Below are 10381 nucleotides of genomic sequence, written 5' to 3'. Positions count from 1 at the left end.
TTGTAATGACAGCAGTGAAGCCCAAGTTGTTGGTTTAACTTGTGAAGTTAGAGTTCTGTGTCCTTACAAGGACAGTCCTCATTTGAGGTCAGTAGTTAGCTCAGATGACAGAGATGTTGATGAGGCCATGTGGACTCCTCCATCCTACAGTAAAAGGCAATTAGGAAATCACAAATAGAATGGGTTCTGCTAAGATATAATGAAGTTCTTTTGGTGATGATTACTGAATGAAATATAGATCTATATTTTTAAACTGTATTACTTTCACTCTGTAGTCATACTTATAGTTGTCACTGTTGGCTGACAGTGGTGCACTGCTGTTTTTCTTAATGTTTTGAATAGCAGCAGTATGTATATGGGTAATGGAGTTTTTTGTTAGGTATGTGCGGGAGGAAATAAGTGAATGGTATGGATCTGTCTGAGAATTAGTTGTGAATATGAAAGTAGGAATTAGCACTGTATGACCATCATGGAAGCTGTCCCTAACATTATTACACACACATACATGCACGCACACATACACACACACACACACACACACACACACACACACACACACACACACACACACACACACACACACACACATGCATACACAGGCACACAGACATGCAAAGTTATTTTGGGGCAAGGGGAGAAATCTGGTGCACTATTTAAATTCTTTTGTATGAGAAGTGAACTGTTATTTTTTTCTGAAGAAAATGTAGTATGAAAGTGTTGGACAGGTCATGTTGTGCTGTTTAAAATAGAAGAAAATACAAAGCGAACTGGACGACCAGGAAAAGTAAATTTTTTTTGAGCGCTTTCATCAATTTTTAACTATGACTTCTTCAGAATAAAATCAAGTTACACACTGAGTCTTATATAACCAGTGCAATAAATCAATTAAAAAAACTGTAAAAAGTACATCCACTTTTAAAGGTACTAGCAAGTCATGTAAATTTTGGCCATGGGTGTTATATCTCTTTATAACTATATTTTCATAACCAAGAACAAATAAACTCAATAACATTCTTGTCATGGTTGTAAAAAACATGGGATATTTAAATGCAGAAGTCTGCTTTTAATTTAAAAAAACTGCTAAGTGAAACCATATCATTAAGCCCTGGGCTAGTGGTGGCATTGACCCTCAATTGCCATAATAGTTCTTTATACTCCAGTAAATGGTCAATAGGGCCACCCCTTTCGTCTATGATGATCTGTTCAAGAACTATAAACTTGAAATAGTGACCTGAGTGAAGGTTGATATGTTTGGCTAATGCATTTGTAATGTTACATTTATCTATATCATAAATATGTTGATAAATGCGGGTTCTAAAAGCATTTTTGTTTTTTCCTATATAGAAGCACATACAAGTCTGACAAATGCTGGCATAAATGACTTTTTTACTACCACAATTATATTTCTGAAATAATCTAACCCATCCATAACCTTTGAGTAAGACCCTGTCTCCCTCTAATATGTGCTTACAGTACGTGCACTGCCCACATTTAGTCATTTTTCCCAGTCTACCGGTGGTACTACTACATGGATTTCTTTCAAGGATATTCTTGATGCTGGTGTCCTTTCAGTAAACCACTATGGGGTCTTCACCTTTTGGTTTACCATGGATTCCTGTTTAAAATAGACCAAAGATGTATTCCCAAAACTATTTATAGCGTGATACAGAGAGAAGGTTAAATGATGACAGTGCTAGGAGTACATCATAGAAATACACAGAAATGTGCATTGAGGAGTCATGTATGAAGTATGTAGTGGTATTGTGTTAATGGTGTGTGTATGTGTAAATGCCCCCAACGGAATACATCAGGTGCCTAGAGGTACTCGGGCTCAAACCCTGTACCTTGGGTACAGGTAAAAAGAGCCTAAAGTCCCTAGCCACCATCACTTGTGAATGTATGCCTCAGTGGGAAAACAAAACCTTTTATTCTAGCAATTTTCTAAGGCTATAAAATCAGTATTTGAAATGTGCCCCTATTTTGGGGCTGTATTCCCCCATTATTGGATTTGTTCTGTATTTTTGTGATGAGGTTGAGAGCTATGGTGAGAAGTGAGAACTGAATTCACTAAATGATATAATAGCCATTTAAGTTTGTCTTCCTGCCCTTCAAGAAACTGCTGGTTTAGCTTAGTGGTATGTTGCTCTGACTGTAGTGCACAGAGTTCTGGGTTCAAGATTTGGCAGCGAAATGCATGGTGGTAACACAACATTTTTTGCAAGCAACTTTCCAAAATTATACAAGCAATGTTTAAAATGTGTCCCTGGTCCCCCCTGCTCATTGAAAATAAGTTCAAGAAGCTGTGCAACATGCCTATGGCTTACAGTCTACTGTGATTCTGTATTTATATATTGTGTGTAGTACACTGTTATCATGGAAGTGTTCTAAACAGGGCAGTTTTGTCATTAGTGGTGCATGCATTTTGCTTCATTGCCTACTGGAAAAATGTTCAAACAATACATTTAAAATGCAGTTGTGTGTGGAAGTAGACCTTTATGATGGAAATGTTCTGAATAGGGCAGTTTTGTCATTATTGGTTAATGCATTTTTGTTTCATTGCCTATTGGAAACATGTTTAAACAATAAATGTAAAATGCGCTCTAACTTAAGTCTAACAAGTGTGTTGTATTATACAAGGAATGTAATTTAATACAATCAGGAAGGTGAATCAAATAATGCATACATGTATGCATGGCCCTAAAAATGTGTTTGAAAACAGCCCAGAGGAAAGTGTGAAAGGCTCAAAATCATGGGCAAATTTTAAGCTTTACTCTTGTTACCAAAGGAATGGATGAAGGTAAAATGTTCACACCACATTACCTTGACCTGGCCAAGCCTTTTGACACAATCCCCTACTCAGGTGTAGCACAAAAGATGAATCATGTAGGAGCAAACACTTGCTTCACCAGCTGCATTACCAGCTTGGCTCACAGGATGCAGGAGATCAAAACAAGGGAAGAGACCAGTCACCAATGGAGTCCCCCAGGGTTCGGTGCTGAGACTATTTCTGTTTGGCATATACATATCAAAAGTAAAAGGAAATACTAAAGAGCTTTGACCAGCTAAGTTTGAGATGTCTGCAAGCTAGGAGAAGTTATTGAATCCCCAAATGACTTAACAATCATGCAGGAAGGTTTGTCCCAAATAACTGGTGTCAAAATCATGACAATGCCCTCTGAGAACTGATCCAATTGTTTGGCATTTGGGAACTTGTGTGTACAGTGACCTAACTTTTGACGAACATGTGCCCAGAGTCATAAGAAAGCCTTTCTATATTGCACAGCTTATAAACAAATTGATTGTGACTAGATCTAGAGATGTTGTTGTCCCCCTCTGCAAAGCTCTCATTATGTCAATCATTTTGTATAATGCCCACTTTGGCATGTATCTGTCCAGCCCCATGCAACAATTGGAATACCTTCAGAGATACCTTACTAAAAAGTATACAAGTCCTAAACAATAGGTCTTGCATGGACCACCTCAAAGATTTATTACTATACTGAGTATTCTACAGAGTTCTTGTCTGGCATACAAAGCATCCTCCGACATAATACAGATGAACCTACTGAACATCAGTGAGTCAAATGGCATCAGAAATACTCAGTCCAGATATCTAAACTGAATGTTATGGAGAGATGGATATATATCAAAGAAGCTACCACTATTCCAGAACAGACTATCCATAAAAATAAAGCAAAGCTCATCCATCCATATTCAAATGTAACTTGGATCTAAGGATGGGTAATAGAAAATGCACTCCAGGATTTCCCCTCATGCCACTAATGGATAGAGGCAGTTCCTAAATGCTGCATCCCTTACATGGCCCCCTCAAAATATCTATGGTATGATCACATTCACAGTTGTTCTCACTAGGGCTAATATACAATTATCAGCCATGGGGATAGCTAAGACCAATCAGAACATTTTAATTCAAGCACCAAAAGGGAATTGGATAAGCTTAAAATGTCCTCCAAGTGAACCTATGTTGTGGTAGCAAGTAGTTATAAAAACATTACCTTTTTTAGTTCACTGAGTGCCCCTGTCACCCTCTGCCCCCCCCCCCCCCAGTCTTTAACAGCTTTCGGCACCTATGAAGGTGCCTTTAGTATTTTGCAATATGGAAAGCTGAAATATTCTCACAGCAGTTAGCTAACAAGGTTTTAATTGAACAATCAAAGGAATGTGTAAGCAAATGGCCTAAAAGCAGCAAACTAGGAAATTAGTTCCTCATCTACAGAATGACTAAGGGAGATGTTAAAAATGAGCAGCTGAAAGCCCAATAGTATCTAACCTTTGGAATGTACCTTTTATGAAAATAACTACTTATATAGTTGGAAGCAGGATTTTAGAAAAAGGTGCAACCTAGACTTTTGTTTTAAAAACAGCTTGTATCCTGGAAGCTGTGTGGACTGTGCAAATGTACTGACAGCAACTTAATGTCCTGCCTATTTTTTTTGTTTGCGACTACAAAGCCAAGTGGATTATTATTTTGGTATTCATTTTGGCTTGTGAAAATAAACGCATATTTTTATGCATATCCTTCCTCTAATATCTATTTGGACCTACACTGGTGGTTTGTGCCTGAGCAGCTGGGCAGATATTTTCCAAGTTTCAGATTTTCTATTGTATATTTGTTACCATGAGCAAAAAATATTTGAGTTACTAAATTCCAAACAGTGCTATGACTGTTGTGCTCCTAACATGGTTAACTAGTGACTGCAACCATGGATGAATTATTAAACAAAATTACGGAATCATGGGTGGGGACTGACCAACTGCTGGTGCAGTTGTAGCAACAACTAGGTATGCTACATAGCTGCTAATCCTAGGGCTGTGCTGCCTATGAAAAAACTAACAGATAGGATGACCTGGACTTGTATCTGGTGGCATTTCAGCATTATAATATTACAGAGAAATGGACCCAAACATTCTTGACAAAAAAAACAAAACAAAAACAAAAAAAACTCATGTCAACTGACAGAAGAGGCACTGAAAATGTATATGGAAATGGAAGAAACTGATTGCATGAACAATGACAAACTTTTTCATCATAGATCATTGATCAGGGCTGGTATAATTTCTGAAGTACAAGCAATACAATTCTGAAATTGGACTTTTAATGTGTACAGATCAGTGAGCACTTTAAGTAATACTTTAAAGCTCTGAGCTGAGCCTAATGGTAACAGTAAACCAGAAATGTTAGTAAATTTAGGAGTAGACAGATTTCAGAGAGTTCTGCCTAGTACTATAAGATAATGTGCACTGCAAAGTGATACCAAGAGCTCTGATAACCTAATAACTTTAGTAGAATGATTACCACTTAATTATACACTGTTTTAAAAATCTTCTAAGGCTAAAAATAAGAAATGTACTTCCTGCTTTGCTTTTCAGGAGATGTTAATGTTTTAATTTGTTACAAATGTGGGTGAACAGTGATCTTGCCAAGTTCTGAAATGCTAACACTGAAAGTGCTACTGACAGAAATATGAAAACTGAAAAGCACGCTTTAGATACAGAGCTGAATCAGTAAAGCTATTTGCATTCCTACCTCACTCTATAGGTGTTACTTCATCTATAGCATTTTCCAGTCATATATCTATATATCTATCTATATATATATATATATATATATATATATATATATATATATATATATGGGTCCACTTCAAAATACTGACTTTCAAAATCCCTAAACTGAAAATATTGAGACCAAAATCTCTAAAGCTCAAAATACTGAAAACTCAAAATACAGAAACTCAAAATACTGAAAACACATAGGATACCAACACTTATTATATTCCAGCACAAGTACATACTAAAATATATAAAATACAAACCATATTACTCTTCTCCAAGTATAACCCCCACCGCACACACACACACCCTGCTACTTAAATATATCAGCTCCGAGATTGCACTTTAGTGTAGTGAAGTGCAATCTCGTAGTTGATATATTTAAGTAGCAGGGGGTGTGGGGAGCGCATGGGGGCTTCCCCCCCTGCCTATACTTGCAGAAGAGTAATATGTTTCTGTATGTAGTTCTGCTGCAATATAGTTGTGTTGCTGTACTTTGTTTTTCTTTCGATATTTTGAGATTCAGTCATTTGAGTTTTCAGTATTTTGAGCTTTAGAGATTTTAGTCTAAGTAATTTGAGTTTAGGGATTTTGAAAGTCAGCATTTTGAAGTGGACCTGTATATATATATATATATATATATATATATATATATATATATATATATATATATATATATGTGGGATCACTACAAAATACCGAACACCCAAAATCCCAACGCGAAAAACAATGAGACAGGATGACCGAAACCCTGCATTACTGAAAGACCAGAAGCGCGAAATACAAAATCCTGATGTTAAGGGATTTTGTGTTAGCGCTTCTGGGGTTGCGGTTCAGGTAAGTATGTGTCTGTAAGTGTATTTGTGAGGGGTGTAGTGTGTGTAAGTGTGTGTTGTGACTGTGGTGTGTGTGTGAGGGACTGTAATGTGTGGGTGTGAGTTTGCCTTGTGTGTCTGTTTGTACGATCAAGGAGTTAGAATAATAAAGTAGTGGGGTGTGGGTGTGCAGGGGGCTTGCACCCCTGCCTATGTCTAGTGTAGGATGCATTGTTTGGTTGTGGGGGGAAGGTATGTATGTGTGTGTGTGTGTGTGTGTGTGTGTGTGTGTGTGTGTGTGTGTGTGTGTGTGTGTGTGTGTGCTGTTTGGTTGTGTAAGTTTCGTAATTTTGAATTTTGCGGTTTTAAATATATGGTATTGTGGGGTTTTGGGCATGTGGTCTCGGTGTTTTCAGCGTCGGGATTTTGGGTGTTCGGTATTTCGTAGTGATGCCATATATATATATATATATATATATATATATATATATATATGTGTGTGTGTATATATATATATATATATATATATATACATGTGTATATATATATATATATATATATATATATATATATATATATATATATATATATATATATGTGTGTGTGTGTGTGTGTGTGTATATATATATATATATATATATATATATATATATATATATATATATATATATATATATATATATATATATATATATATATATATATACATATACATACACACACACACACACACACACACACACATATATAGGTCCCCTTCAAAACATCTAAAACCCATAACACTGAATTTCATAACATCTAGCAGTATAAATCACATGAAAATAACATCCCCTCCAGATATAACGACATATAATGACACCAAACTACCAAACACACTTTTTGCTACGTTTCTGCAGGGGGGCTTGATACTGTGGGATTAGGAAATTAACTTTTTCCCACTGTAGTGTGATCTTGGAGTTGGTATATTTAATTTACGGGGGGGTTTCAGGTGGGCTTGCCTCCCTGCAAAAACGTAGTAAAAAGTGTGTTTGGTAGTTTGGTGGTGTTATATGTGGAGGGGGTGTTATTTTCTTGTGATTTGTAGTGTTGGATGTTATGAAATTCGATGTTATGGGTTTTAGATCTTCTGGTTTCAATGTTATGAAATGAGATGTTATGGGTTTTAGATGTTTCAAAGTAGACCTATATATATATATATATATATATATATATATATATATATATATATATATATTTCTATTAGATGCATTGTTATAAGAACAGAACTTGGCAATATGATTCATCTCCGCACATTTGCAACAAATTAGCACATTATTTACTGTCTTTTGTCTCACAGAGGAAAGTATATTGCTTCCTGCAGTTTGAGCTTTGATGACAAACAGCTGATTTCAAACACTGTGTTGTTAGCTAGCACACATTCTGCTAAAGTTATTAGCTTATCAGATTTTTTTTGGATCATTTTACAATACCCATTTTTACATTGTTAGGAAAAGCTCTTTAAACCTGTCTCCTGCAAAAATGTTTAAGACCTGGACATTACTACTATCAGGTTCAAGCCAGAACTTTAAACTATGCTTTAATCATACATATGTGCATTTCTGGTTTCTTTACATAATAAATTCAGTTCTGAAATGGTATGGCTTGTACTGCAGTAATTATACCACCCTTGACTCCAGTTTATTTCTTAAGTTCATCACAGTCCATATAGAATCACTTTCATGCATGTTTTCTATACATGGGATCTCAAATGTCATTAAATATTACCCAAGATCTTCCTCATGGGCTAACTTCTTCAGGAGTGGCACAGTCCTGGCTGGCAGCTATGTTCGCTAGTATATTCAGCTGCTGTTGTTGACGTAGGATCTTCTAGTTCATTCTCCACCTCTGACTCTTGATTCCACAATTCTCCCCAGTAATTCCTCTGTGGTGGAACACACCTGTTATCTATACCACCATCATTAGTCACAGTATTGTAGGAAAGATTTAGCCCAAATATGATTTATGCTTGGTAGCAGAGGCACTGTTAGGAACTAAATATTATGAAGTCTCTGCCCACTGCTCATATTATTAACCAGTGTAAGATCCAAAAATAAATTGGAGATAGTATATATTTAAAAGCACAGTGTTATTTAATAATCCACAAGCTAAAATACTGGACCATTTGACTTTTGCTATTAAAGAAAAAAAAAAAACGCTACCGTTATAACAGTGTCCAGTCCATACAGCAGTAACTGTTTGAAATCTCAAGAGAATACCTCTCAAACTTTTTTCTTTCAATGGATGAAATATAATGGTTTCTGAAAGCATTAAATTTTTCTACGTCTGGGAAAGAAATAAAGATAAGACAAAAACAGGCAGCACTTAGTGTAAGTAGAAGCACATGCTGTACCATGTGAATTAAACCTGTGAATGTAGCTGTTATTCTGGGACAATTGTTCCTATTAGAAGGGTTAAACGTCATTATTTGAAGATGTACATAGGTTTGTGTGTTTGTATGAAGTAGATAGGTTATGGGGGTGTGTTTGTTTTTATTTTAATAATTTTGTGTGTTTGTATTAAATTGATAGGTTATGGGGGTGTTTGTTTTTTTGAGGGTTTTCATTTTATAAACACACACACACAGACACACACATGTGTGTATGTGTATATATCATCATCATCTTCTTTCGGCTGTTCCCGTTAGGGGTCGCCACAGTGGATCATCTGTTTCCATTTCTTCCTGTCCTCTGCATCTTGCTGTGTCACACCAGTCACCTGCATGTTCTCTCTCACCACATCCATAAACTTTATCTTAGGCCTTCCTCTTTTCCTGCTACGTGGTAGCTTCATCCTTAGCATCTTTTTCCCAATATACTCAGCATCCCTCCTCAGCACATGTCCAAACCAACATAATCTTGCCTCTCTGGCTTTGTCTTCAAACCTTCCAACCTGGGCTGACCCTCTAATATACTTATTCCTAATCCTGTCCACCCTCATCACACCCAGTGCAAATCTTAACATCTTTAACTCTGCCACATCCAGCTCTAACTCCTGCCTTTTTGTCAGTGCCACTGTCTCCAACCCATATAACATAGCTGGTCTCACTACCCTCTTGTAGACCTTCCCTTTCACTCTTACTGGTACTCTATCACAAATCACTCCTGACACTCTTCTCTACCCACTCCATCCTGCCTGTACTCTTATCTTCACCTCTCGTCCACACTCACCATTACTCTGAACTATTGATCCCAAGTATTTAAACTCATCCACCTTCACCACCTCTATTCCTTGCATCCTCACCATTTCTCTATCCTCCCTCTCATTCACATGCATATATTCTGTCTTAGTCCTGCTGACCTTCATTCCTCTTCTCTCTAGAGCATATCTCCATCACTCCAGGGTCTCCTCCATCTATTCCCTACTCTCACTACAGATCACAATGTCATCTGCAAACATCATAGTCCACGGGGACTCCTGTCTGATCTTGTCTGTCAACCTGTCCATCACCATTGCAAATAAGAAAGGGCTCAGAGCTGATCCTTGATGTAATCCCACCTCTACCTTAAACGCATCCGGCACTCCCACTGCAGACCTCACTGCTGTCACACTACCCTCGTACATATCCTGTACCACTCTTACATACTTCTCTGACACTCCCGACTTCCTCAAACAATACCACAACTCCTCTCTAGGCACCCTATCATATGCTTTCTCCAAGTCTACAAAAACACAATGCAACTCCTTCTGACATTCGCTGTACTTCTCCATCAACAATCTCAGAGCAAACATCACATTTTTAGTACTCTTTCCTGGCATGAAACCATACTGCTGATCACTAATCATCACGTCCCTTCTTAACCTAGCTTCTACTACTCTTTCCCATAACTTCATGCTGTGACTGATCAATTTAATCCCTCTGTAGTTACTACAGCTCTGCACATCACCCTTATTCTTAAAAAAATGTACCAAACACTTTTTCTCCATTCCTCAGGCATCCTCTCACTTTCCAAGAT

The sequence above is a fragment of the Protopterus annectens genome, chromosome 7.part0 (assembly GCF_019279795.1).
Source record: "Protopterus annectens isolate FY-2018-M chromosome 7.part0, PAN1.0, whole genome shotgun sequence".
Classification (NCBI taxonomy): Eukaryota; Metazoa; Chordata; order Ceratodontiformes; family Protopteridae; genus Protopterus; species Protopterus annectens.
Note: the sequence above shows the minus strand (reverse complement) of the source record.